We start from the raw sequence: 13,146 nt of genomic DNA on the forward strand, positions 1-13,146 counted from the left end.
CTGGGAGATAGCTGTTTCTCTACCACAATACATTTCTTGATATTTTGAGCTTTGGCTAATAAACATTTAATAATGATTATATTAAAAGTTATTGTCCTTGGGGCTTGCTTTCGATGTGTACCATATAAAACAGGTGTCTTGTATTATTTTACTGGCACTAGGGCTTTCCAGTTTGCACTGAGCTTAAAATTATTAGTTTAGAATCCAGTTGCTATCTTTTTTATTGCTTTGTAAAGTTCTAATTAGAATTTGGGGAGTCTAAAGAAGTAATATACTTTAAGAATAGCACTATGTCTTTTAGATGCATGATTGCTATTCACTTTCTTTCACTTGTTTTATTAAGCAAAGAACAGCAAAGAAATATTTGAATAATCTTGTATATTTGATCTTTGCGTGTTGGAAAGAATTTATTAACAGTAAGAAAACGCAATGACAATCAGTATTCATTTTTAAGGTGTTGGAATGGAGATGGTGCTAATTACGGTGTTCGAGTAGAATGTGTATAAAAATACACACTGGACATTTAGAATGTATGACTTCAGTAGCCTAAGTGAGAAGGAATTTCTCAGGTCACCTATCCCAGACTTCTTCACAAGCATGACATCAAAACCCATATTTTGCACCAAGCTTCATCAATTGAGTGACTGACCTCAAAGCTGCAAAACATGAGCAATAGTACCTAAATCAATAATTTCCTTCCCCTTCCCCCCCTTCCCCCCCCCCCCCCCCCCCCCCACATTTCTGCTGTGGACACACACAATTTAGACTTTGTCATTTCAATAGAATAAATGTTGCTCCATAGATTCTCACATAGCTCCATAAATAAACTGTTTAAAGATACTCAGTGACTGTATGGATAAATTAAAAGGACTGACTTCTGACCTCCTTCTGTCCCTTCAGATGAGATAACAAGAAGGACCGATAGGCCCTTCCTTACGCTTCCACATAGTCACCTACAGAATTCACAGGGTAAGGGGCAAGAGCATCCTGGGCAAGAGAGGAAGTAGTTAAAACGCCCATATCCAACAATTGGCTGGCAAAAGAAAAGCAAATAGTTAGAGATGTGTAAATAATTGATTTTTCAATTTAGCTACTGACTTGAAAAAAATCAAAGAAACAAAAATCAGACCAATTGACCCAGAACAGCAGCTTCCCCCCCCCCCCCCCCTTTACAAATACCCTGAACGTGATACACTGTAGAGTCTTTCTTTTGTTCTTTTTTGAATAGTTAGGATTGATCTAGATAGTTGAAGGGTTTCAGCTGACAAATCAGAGGAAGGTCTATCTCAGAAGGCCTCTGGCTACTTTTGAGAGGCATAAGATGCCTAGGTTCAAGTCCATCTTTTGAATTAGAAAAAGATTACAGGTCAGTTCCCTAGCCACTGGCTTAGGAAACCAGAAATGCTTCAGTTCAGAATGATCAAACAGAATTATTCTGACATTTCAAACCTTACTCTCTTCATTCCCAAAACTAATTCCTAAATTCAATCTGGATTTATGCAGTTTTAGTTCAAAATAAATACGTACCAATCTTCTGCCTCGATAAATCACTTTTTTGCTCTCCTGGGAAGGGGTTTGTTTTGTGACTTTTTCCCCTGAGCTCTATATATAATCAAAAACAGATTATCTTCAGCACTGTGGGCTATTTTCTTCTTCTCTTTAATGGTCAGCAGTGGAGTGGAAAGTCAGCCAACTGGAGAAAATCTCTTGCCTGTGTTAGGCAATCTCTATGAATGCTCATCACTGATGTCATTAGTAGGACACAAAATGCCATGTCATTTCACCACTGTGAAAGGCTGATCTTTGGCAGCTATAGGTAACTTAGCCCAAGATCTAACAGCAACAACCATTTTAATCTTGAGAACAGGAAAGCTAGACATCTGATTAATAACCAATGTAGCAGCTATTAAATTTTCTGCTTCCAGTGTTTAGCCACATTTGTTCGGTGCAGGCTGTTGCAGCATTCCCCAGTTTATCTGTATGCATCCAGTGGCTCAACTAGAGCCACAGTGGGGTTATATTTGTTAAAAGCTGAAAATTTAACTCCAGTGCTCTGTCCACCGTGAAATATTTGCGATGTCTTTTGGACTTAAGATTAACAAAGATGATTAGGGGACTAAAGCATCATTCGTATGAGGAATCTAAAAGAGCCAGGAGTGTTCAGCCTGGAGAAGAGAAGGCTCAGGGGAATGACACTTGCAGAACACTGCAAGCAAGTGTTCTTGCCACCTACATTATAGCGCACAGAGATGGCAAATAGTGTGCCTTTCTGTTACCTGTGTGACAGGTTACCAAGCCAGCACAATGCAAAACCAGGGTAAACAACCCTATAAAGCCCCATGGTTCACACAACTATAATCAAAGCAAGGTCTGGAACTTTCCAGACCTTTAAAAGTTAACCTTAAAGAAACCTTAAAGGTTTCCATTTAATCTGAAATACTCCATACCTCTGCTAGCAGCTGCTAGGGGAAAAAAAGCCTGATTACTGACCTGTTCTTTAGGCTACAGGATTCTTTTCTGAAAGTAGAATTTATAAATGATACTTCAATATGATTTCTAACTTTTGCACCTTATCCACTGGACTGCAGTTCATAGCATTATTACAGGGTCTCAAAAGTTGCTCATCTTCCCTATTGTTTTTGAACTAAGCAAGCTTTTAGGTATTTAAGTCCCAGCTGACACCTAAATACATCTTTAAAACAACCTTAAAAATCTGGCTCACAACAAGTAAATATGTTGATATGTGGATTTTTTTTTTTCTCCTTTTGAAAATGGCTTCCCATATTTGATATATTTTGATCCTTTTTAAGGTTTAGCTTTTTAGCAAAACACATTAGTGTTTAATGACTAGGTAGAAGCAAAGTGAAGAAATGCTTTGATTGAAAATGAATAATGAAATACTTTGGATGCCTTCACAGTTCCAATGCTTTTTAACACCGTTTGAGGATATGTATTAATGCTATTATGTTTCCTGTGTTTTTCCTTAGTTAATGTGAATTGGATAAGGTCTAACCATAGTTTTATGTATTTATGTTCACTTAAAATATGAAACAAGAAAAATATGGTTAAGTAGGGAAAAAAGTACAAGATCTCTTCTATTCCTCACTAAGTAAGAATTAATGTTAGTGGCTTTTTTTTTTTTTTTTTTTAACTCTTTGGTAATGTTTTGTCTTTTTGACAAATTCTAGCATTACTTCTTTACAGCAAATTTGATAGAGCCCTTGGCAAACAACCAGTAGCACAGCAGTTGAATGCAAGGTCTGGTCTGACTGCCTCAATTAAGAAAGCTAGCCTGATCGCACTATTGTGTTGAAAAAGCTTGCAAAATACACACAAGTAAAATAAAGTGTTTGTCTGTGACATATGGGAAGGTGTAACAAGTTTGTTTATATACTGTTTTTAACAATTACTTATTTCTAGCCATGTATTTAACTAAACATGCACAAAAAAGGTAAAAAAGGTAATAAAATTAACTAAACAGATTAGCATGTTCATACAACTTTTTTTTGTGTGAAGAACAAACCAACCTCAAGCTAAATTTTGGGGTTCTCCTAGATTACACTGAAAAACAACTTTGGTTATCACTGGTTGTCCTAAAATGGCGAGGTCAACTGATTATAGGAGCTGATGGGCAGTAAGATAATCATTAGGATTAGCATAGCATTGGCTGCCTTGCTATCAGGTTGCTCTGTTAAGCCTCTGCCTTGACCAAGCAACAGCAGCTGTTTTGTTGCACAGAAAGAAACAATACCAGAATTCCTAAATGGAAGTGACAGAATACCCTTGAATTATGGCCTCTTTGGTGTCTCACCATGAGTTTAAAGGTTAGCATATAAAAGGTTAGTATCTAAGGAAGTCCGTCCCTGCAATATGGGTGAAAATTTGACACTGTGCTACTATAGTATAAAACTTAGTTTTCATGCTTAAAAGGTTTCAGTCTGATATTTCTGATAAACTGTTGAAGCTCTTCCACAGTGTGAAAGTCACAGTATACAGTCATTCACACACTTATTACGAGGGGGAGGACTGCAATAGATACAAAATCATCATAAATAAGAATACCACAGTATTCACCTTGGGGAGCTTAGCTTTCAAATGCTCTCATCTATAGCACTAATTAATAACAGCTGAAAAGGGACAAGAAATTAAACCAGTACAGGGACATTTCTGTATTCCTACTGAAATACTGTATGGCTCAGAGTTAGACTTATTCTTAGATGATCTGAAAGAATCAACGGCAAAAACACTTCACAAATACAGCAACCCAGATGTGAAAACAGGAACATTGCTGTTCATTATTCCAAAATAATGAAACTGGGTTGCCTCAACTTTACTTTGTAAGCCTTAATAAGGTCTGTGAAAGAAGTTTTGGTCATATAGGGGAAGATACTGAAGGTCACAGTTGCAATTGAGGCAGTGAATGGCATTCCTATCTTTGGAACTACCCCCCTATAGGTGTTCTGTTTGCCTGCATGCAGCTTTTTCTCACATTTATAACACCACTGTACAGAATTAGGTGGTCACATATGGAAGAAATGCCTACTGAAATGAAGGGGTGATTCTGTCAGGGGCAAGTGCAGTCTGAGACAAGATGACAGCCTCCCTCTTACTGCCTCCTGATGGGGATTATCTACCCTGCAACCACTGTAGCACAACAGGTTCCTTACTTCCGCTCAGAGCCTTCCATTAGAAGAGTTTTTATAAAAACTTAAAAACATTCATCCTTAAACAAAAAGTGATACTCTTCAGCCAGGATGGCAGAGGGCATCTCCTAACTACAGCAAGCACTGCCTTTAACAGTTCTCCTGGAAGCATACTTGGTTTACAATATCACAGCTAGGGCCAGGTTTGGCTGTGACTAAACAGAAGGAAATTTATATTCATTCATATTAAAGATTTTTTTTATTAGAGTAGGAAAAATATTGCCACTTGAAAAGAGAACAGATTCAGACCTCAGGCTGACGTAGGAACATTTTACTTTAGTCTTTATTGATTATGTTATTTTTCACATTTGAGCTGTGCTGTATCAATTTTATTACCCCTTGATTTTTTTCCATTTACAAATGTTAATAACAGCCAAAGATTGTGTTTTTTTGTTTGTTTTAAAGCAGACCTTTCTACAGCTGTTGATTAATGCATTTACTTTCTGTAGTGAGCTGAAGCAAGTGAATTGGAAAGCTAAAGTATCACTCCTTTCTGCACTCTTCTGGAAGAGTCCTCTCTAATACTTCAATAAAAAAAGAGTATTGGCTAAAGCTCAGACTTTTTGAATACTGCAGTACAGTTCCCCAGTGCTAAAGAAAAGATCTTGCATGTCTAAGAAAGAAGGAAGAGGGATAAGGAACACGTAGCTGACACTTTTGTAAGAGCACCATTCAATTAACTAAAATCCAACTCACTACCTGGAGAAAAAAAACAAGGTATGAAGTTAACAAGATTATGCTTATAACAAATAAAGGATTTATTTACTGTGTCCTGAAATCAAACACCATGCCATCACACAGAACTAGTGAGCAGTCAATAAAAAGGAGGTGACTTCTTGCACAAGACACAGCTGTGCTGTGGACTCCTCCCTGTGGCACACTGAGGATGACAGAAGTTTCCTGGGCTCTTCCTGGGCTCAAAATGTCTTCAGACAGATTCACAGAAGGAGAAGGGAGAAAAAGGAAGACAAGAACACCCAGAATCATTAAAGACAAAGGCACCAGCTCATCCATTCTAGTTTGAAAACCCCAAGTCAGAGTCCACTGAGAGCTAGGAAGAAGCTACCTAGGCACTGGGCAAGATTTAACATGGCCTTTCTTCTTCCATTGGCTAATGTTTCTTTATTACCTTTGGTAAGAGGAGACTTCAGATCATGGCCTGTGATAAAGTGAAGATAAATTCCGGAAAGCTGCGTAATAAAACAGATTATCAAATAATCTACATTTGAATTAAGTTTTAAGCAGATGCCTATTTATTTTTTTACTTCATCCTTAAGATTTGAACATGTTTATTAAACTCATTTTATTGCCAGTCTTATGATCTTCTCAGCAGCTGAGAAAGGTAACAGAGGTAGCACAGCTTTGTCGCTCAGAAATCAATCTTGAATCATAAAAAGTGTTCTAGTGCCACCATACCATAATCACTGTAAGAACAAGCTTCTCTTAGGCAGTAGGGACCCAAGAGATATGGTCAACCATGTTCCAGAAACTGGGGGAGCAGTGTACAAGTTCAGTGAAATCCTGAACTACATCTATTTACTGAAATGCTTTTCCATTGACTGAAGCAGTCAGCATCAGACCCCTTCAACTCAAGGGGCAAGGGAAGACCTGCAATAAGTTAGGATTTAAATTTTCATGTCCTTCAAAACTCTTGCTACCAGGTAAATAAATCTTCCAAAGACCCCAGTAGTGTTTATTAGTGAAGTAACTCCTAAAACGGACACCAAATCCTCCCCTTGGATGGCTGTTATTATGCATATTCAGGCATTTAAGAAACAAAGAGTTCACCTTAAATGCATTAGGGGGTTAATTAGATTTTCAGTAAGCACTTCTCTAATTCCTTCTCCATGCATAACATTTACAATGGATCATTTGGGGATATCTGGCAGCTGTAAACATGAATCATGACAGCTACAAGTAATATTGGCAGTATAGTGATTAAGGTTAAGGTCATTTACAGATAGATGTCTACTCTTCACTGTTCAGTCACATGAGATGCATGTGGCTTAAAGTCAACATTACTGTTACCTAATGAGGATGTTCCAAGTATGTTTACACATACAACTAATATTTCATGGGGTGTCTCACTTTGTTCCAAAGTTATTGATCGAATTTGACCCTTCTAGAGCTTTTGCAATACAAGTAGAAGAGTACTACTGCACAATCATTCTAGTTTGTGAACTAGGTTTCTAAAAAGCTTCTCATGTTGAAAGTTCCAGTTGATCTAGATATCAGAGACTGACTTCGGGTGTATGTTAAATTTGTCATCCCATACCTACACAAGTTGTTTTTCCTTAAAACAGCACTTGCCAAAAATACACTTTTCACTCCACTGTTATATAGTAAACTTCCCAGATCGTTGCCCTTAACCTATCTGATCATTTTCTGGGAAAAATAGTAAGGATACAACATAGTTTTGTCATTAATGTAGTTTCCATTATTATGAACAGTGGAAACAGGATTAAATATGATACTCATACACATCCTACATCCATCTGTTTTAATTCTCAAATGAGATCAAAAATATACAGAGCATTTCTTCTTAAGAGTTTGTAGCTACTCTATTTGTACCCCAGGACTAAAGTATTATCTCTCTATTTTAGAGGCACATTAGCAGGATTCTGTTATCCTTTATTTTGTCTTGATAATGTAAACATTCATGGATACAAGAGAATTCATGCATATTGTAAACTCAGTCACATACAAATATTTGTAGGATCATGCTTTAGCATATAAATTAGCACCTAATATTGTTTGCCCTTAGCCATCGCATAATATGCCATATGTATAGTTTTATTTTGCTAATTTACTGTGTCAGATTCCTGAATAGTAGAGTTACATCAAAGCAGGTGGAAAGAAAAACAAGCTACTCTTCCATGCTCACGGTAAGATGCCCTCCTCTTTACAGAGCATTACTTATATTAAAAATAAGAGGCATTGTTATACAAGTTATTAAAATGCAACTGATACTTACTTTAAACTCAAAATAATACCTAAACTCAGTGCAGCTCTTACAGATCTGATAAAAGAATGTAATCAGTGCAACCAGGGGGAAAACAGAAGAGCCTATTGAGTTGATAAAAGCATAAAGCTGATAGAGAATGAGATGTGTTAAATTACATATTTCTGTGTACCAGACAACAAGGTTTTGTTAAAAAGAAAAGTCCTTTCATTTAAATAATTGAATGGTAGAAGTATGGAAGATACTACAGTAGTGCAGTGGGTTATCACAATCAATTTCCTACACTGTGCAGAGTATACTTTAATAAAAGGTGGTCATGCTTTAAGAATAAGCCTGCAGGTACTTCTGGAACAGTTTTCATTGCTGGTGTCATCCGTACTCCTTGAATTCCACATTTAAGTGTCATAATGTCAGTCTTTTCTCTGAATTCTGTGTCTTGTTTCTATAGACATTATGACTAACTATCTTGGCATCAGCAAGAAATGAAATAAAATTAGAACAGGAACACATTGCTCTTAAAAGGAATGACATCCTGCATTTCACCAATTTATTTCCTAACATCTACAGTAAATGGTTAAACCATCTCTTCATCTTTCTACACTCCAGTTACTCCAGAATTTTTTTTTTCAATTGTCATATTTTCAACCCAAAGTAATAAGAATACATGCTTTTTTTAATTTTTAAATTATTGCACTCTTCAAAAAAATTTTCCTTGAGGGAATTCAGAAATTGAATCTAAATCTGCTATACCACAGTTGTTTGCTCTGGACATCATACTTAGAAGTTCATTTTTCCTGTTTTGTTTTTAAATAAAATTGTTGCAGGCAGTTTTTCATTTGACTGTTGTCATTCATCAGACACATCCTGAGAACACCTAAGGGATCAATCCCAAGTCAACCCACATATAACCCAGTATGGTTATGTCTATACTGTATGTGCAAGGAACACTGAGGGCAACACAAATCACAAAATTTATTGTATCATCTTGACATGACAATAGACAGACATCAGGTTAAAACTTTAAGAACAATTTTTAAAAAGTACTAGCTGCCTAATTTTTAAAGCCATGATTTGGCCTAGAGTCTAATTCTGGCACTAAAATCCAATTTTTAGTGTTAAACTCTTACCTTTATGACTTTAAGAAACTCTTCTCCCTGCACTTCCCACATTATGAACAGATAAAAAGATCTGCACTGTAAAGATCTCTGAACTATTTTACGCCAATCTACCAGGCATCTACGGTTAAGGTTGGAAGGGACCTCCCAAATATTCTGCATCGAGGCTTCAGACCACCTTTCCCTCGCCTTTTCTACTGAGACTGCTTGCACCACTGCTTTTTTTGGACCCAAAACACAGAACATCTGCTTGAACAGCACACTGTCTCTTCACTATCTGGCTTTCATGAGATCAGCTTTCAAGGAGATCAACAACAAAGATGGGCAGGTTTGGCCAAAACAAAGCCAAGAGATCTACCCTCACATGCCCCCAAAAGCAAAGGGATTCCACTCAATCAGAAAGCACGGACATTATGTTCTGCAGCCCCCAGCACTGCCGTGTCTAAGCCATGTAAGCCTACAGAACAGGAAACAGTTGCAAATCAGAAGACAAGCCCCTCAAGTTTTTGTTGACAACAATGCTATTTTAGAAAGCTCAAGATATCCATACTATAAGCTAAAGAGTCTTTCCTATTGGGATCTTGGTTTTGAGCAATCTTGACCACTGCAACTCGCTCTAGGCATCCACATCAACAAGGGGCTTTGGACTTAGCGTTGCCGTTTTACATTCCTACCTACTCTACCTGCTAAGAACAGATGTGGAAGCACCACCACAACATACATAAAACACCGTCTTCCCATTCATGTAACAGGGAAAGGAAAGACAAGAGCTATTTAACCAGTGGCTTGAATTGCCAAGTTTACAAGAACTGTTGGAGCTGATTGCAACAGGGTGCTGTTCTTTCAGGGCCCCATCCAGTATATCCATCACTGCCTTCCTTTCAGTTCACTATTTCCTTGTTTCTCTCCTCTCAGACCTTGAAGGCTTCCATCATTCTCTGGTAGTCACCCAAGTGAGACCTGGAGCAGGAAGCATCATGCAAGTACAAACCAGGTGCTATATGAAAAGAATTTTTCTTCACAACACAGAAAACAAGTTGGGAAGGGGACATGGTAAGAAATAATTACACAAGTTAAGGAAGATAATCTGCAGATTTTCTTTCAAGAAGGATATTTAGGGTGGTACAGGTTGTGGCTGTGACTATTAAGTTCCCTCAAAAAGAGGGATAGGTAGAACTAAACTGTACTTATTGGGCAAGGCAACCCTTACAAAAAGTCTTCAAGACCATGGAGATTAAGTGATCACATGAAAAAAGAAAGCTGCATTTTATTAAGTACCCTGCAAATAACGTTATCTACACCAGTGCAATTAAAACAAAGTGGAGTGATCTCATTTAGAAAAGCCAATATGCTGTATGATTAAATTGAAACTACCACCACAAAAAGGAAGAAACTAAGGCACAGTTGACCTCATGGTGAGGAAGGAGGAGAATCTTATTTCCATTTACTCATTTTTAAAGTCCAATAAACAGGACATTTGTCACTTTCAGATGTGACAATTATATTTCCATGTTTTTAATCACAATATAGTTCTCTATCACATTTATCACAATTTTCCTTCTCTACTGCATAATTTGTCAGCCCATAGAAAACAAGGGAACAATCCTGTAAGAGTCTTAATCCTTCAACTGGAAAGCCTGTGCGGTATCATCAGAGCATTTGTTTATTTAAACTGCATTTGTGAGACTGAGACTTAATCTTATCATGCAATCAGGCCTCCAGTTATGAAGAACAACATGAAATGCTTCTTCTACACTTCAGACAACCACAGTTTGGGCCAGCCTGGGTTTCTGAGTGCTCTAGGTCACGCTCAGACACCACTGCACCTCTGAATTAGATGCTAATATAATAAATGTCATTCCTTGTCTCAGAAGGCTTTACAAAGGAAGTGATTAAAGCAAGGGAAAAAAAATATTTCACGATTATGGAAAGACTAGCCCACAGGTCATGCGTACAGGAAGGTTAGTAGAGACAGATGTACACTCAAATCTCCTGGCTTTCTAGTCCAGTGATATAATTAGCTTTTATTGTCTCACAGTGGAAACATGGTCAGGTCTCTACTTCTCCACTTAATAGCTCAGCATTTCCTGCTTTTTCTTTTGAACACTGCATAACTTAACACCTTGATGACAAGTCGCCAAAGTAATCATTGTCTTTAGAATTGCTATAATTATTTTGAAAGCTAGATCAGATTTTAACTCTTAGTATGTAAACACAATAATATATTAAAGCCAAATTTAATAAACACTGGCATTTTCCATACATAAAATGCATTTCACAAGCCTTCAAGCAATTGAAATGCAATTCGCAATCTTTCTACATTGTGTATGGACCAGATGGGAATATAATGGAAATTTATATGGAAGTTCAATTTCCTGGTGTGCAGCATGACATGTTTAAATTATTTCTCCCAAACTTCCATATCACAGCTCTAAACTATTTTATTGGTCTTCATCCAAAGGAGATTAACACATTATCACACATGAAGTTGCCCATTTCTCGTTGCAATTGCGCCTCTGCCCCTCAAATTCATTCATACTCACGAATGTGAGTATGGGACTCATTCAGACCAAACACATTTCTAAAACATTATACATTAAAGGATACACTGTCACACTCCAGCAGGATTTGACACTGGTATTTCAAGAGTGTATTTTGACTTCTAGAGGGTCTGAAGTTATGTATTAAACAGATAGAGCAGAACTTAACAGTCTGAGCTGATAGATTACTAACTTCATCCAATTCCAGAAAAAGTGTACAACAAGGTTTTGTTGGAGGTCTTTTGGAAGCCTGGAATACAATGTATATATTTAATTTTACCACCATGGAAAGTTCTCACATGCTTTTACCTTATCTTGACCTCTTTCCTTCTGAGGTAATCATCGTGTATTTATTGGAACTGAGAACATGATTTTACTCACATAAGCTATTGTTAGTTTGAACTTTAAGACACTTCTCATATTGAACAAGCAAAGCCTCATCCTCTTAGTTTCCTGTCATCTGTACATTTCTTCTTGTCAAATGATAAAACCCCTGTACTTATAATTACAAATGTACTCTATAATGAAGGAATAACACATCACAAATAACACATCAGCACTTACAATGAATAGTGCAGCAGGTTATAAATTAAGAATACTGGTACACCAGCAAGGGGTTGATTAGGCCTGGTTTGTTACACATCTTCAGTGGCTTTCAGTGCACCTCTTTAAGTAGGATTAAGAAGGGACAGGAGAGACAGCACATTTACTTTGTAGCCCCTTTAAAATTAAAGAACAACTCAATAAAGCCCTATTTGTCTTAGACTTGTTCTACATATTGCAGTTTATTAAGTAAATGACACCACCCTAAAAGCCTCCAGCTTGTGCTAGGGCCTTTTTAACTTACATTTTGAAACTGGTAAAGAGTTTTTGGTAAAAGGAGTTTTGATGAACCATTACAGGACTTTACTTTGGTAAGTATTACAGTTAAATTCAACAAGTATTTCTTAATGTCACTTACTTACTGTCCTTACCCCCCAGTTAAAAACCCTGCTTTCCATACTCCTATATTTGGATAAATTGATATAATTTCCTGGGAAGTTAATGAAAGTCTTCCACCATTGTTAGAACATTCAGAAAAAAAAATCACGATGGGAAAAGAGCATTGGAAAGCTTTTAACAAAATCCAAAGCTCATCCAAGTTTTAAATACATAGCTGTGATAAAACTCAACAACCCAACTGAATGGTCACTAATGGTTTGGATTACTGACCATCATCATCTCTACAACCCACATGAATGCTTCCTCCGGTTAAATCAGGTTCTGAAGCAGAGAAGGTTCTTTCACCTGCAAGGCTGGGAAACCGAGAAGGAAGTTTTCCTGAACCAGAAGATCCCTCATGTTCTTCTCCTCATTCACACCACCTTCCTTTATCCTGATAATATGCTAAGTGAATAATTCCCCATCCTGCACCCCTGCTTTGGCTAAATATATTATTTCATCATGCTTTTTACTGATTTAGCTTATTCCCTATGTAACTTTATTAAAAAGCAGTAACAGAAGCTGTGTTGGCACAAAAACAGCCTGATGTCACTAAACAGGTGGAAATCATAGAACTTGGGCTTATATACCACTATATATCTAAAGCAGAATCACATCAAAACGAAAACTATGCAAGGCCCAAGTTTAAACAAGATGTGCAAGTTTTTCTCTTCTGTAAATGATGCATGATAACATCAATCCCTGCCCATGGCAGGGGGTGGCACTGGATGATCTTTATGGTCCCTCCCAACCCAAGCCACTCTATGATTCTATAGCACTCTTTAGTACTTGATACAAGAATTCCTTTCCAATCTAGAAATTGCTGAGGAACCTCAAGAATGGGA

General features: G+C 37.2%; 1 protein-coding gene across 1 annotated transcript in view; it reads right to left on the bottom strand.

The window, feature by feature from the left end:
- Nucleotides 1-1,168: 1,168 nt before the first annotated feature.
- The window catches only part of PCDH10 (protocadherin 10), a 321,360-nt gene continuing 309,382 nt past the window's right edge, over nt 1,169-13,146 (bottom strand). Inside the window, exon 9 of the transcript XR_014583037.1 lies at nt 1,169-5,629. The gene's annotated coding sequence lies outside the window, so the exon portion shown is untranslated. The remainder of the gene's footprint in view (nt 5,630-13,146) is intronic.

This window comes from Anser anser, assembly GCF_964211835.1.
Source record: "Anser anser genome assembly, chromosome: 4".
NCBI lineage: Eukaryota > Metazoa > Chordata > Aves > Anseriformes > Anatidae > Anser > Anser anser.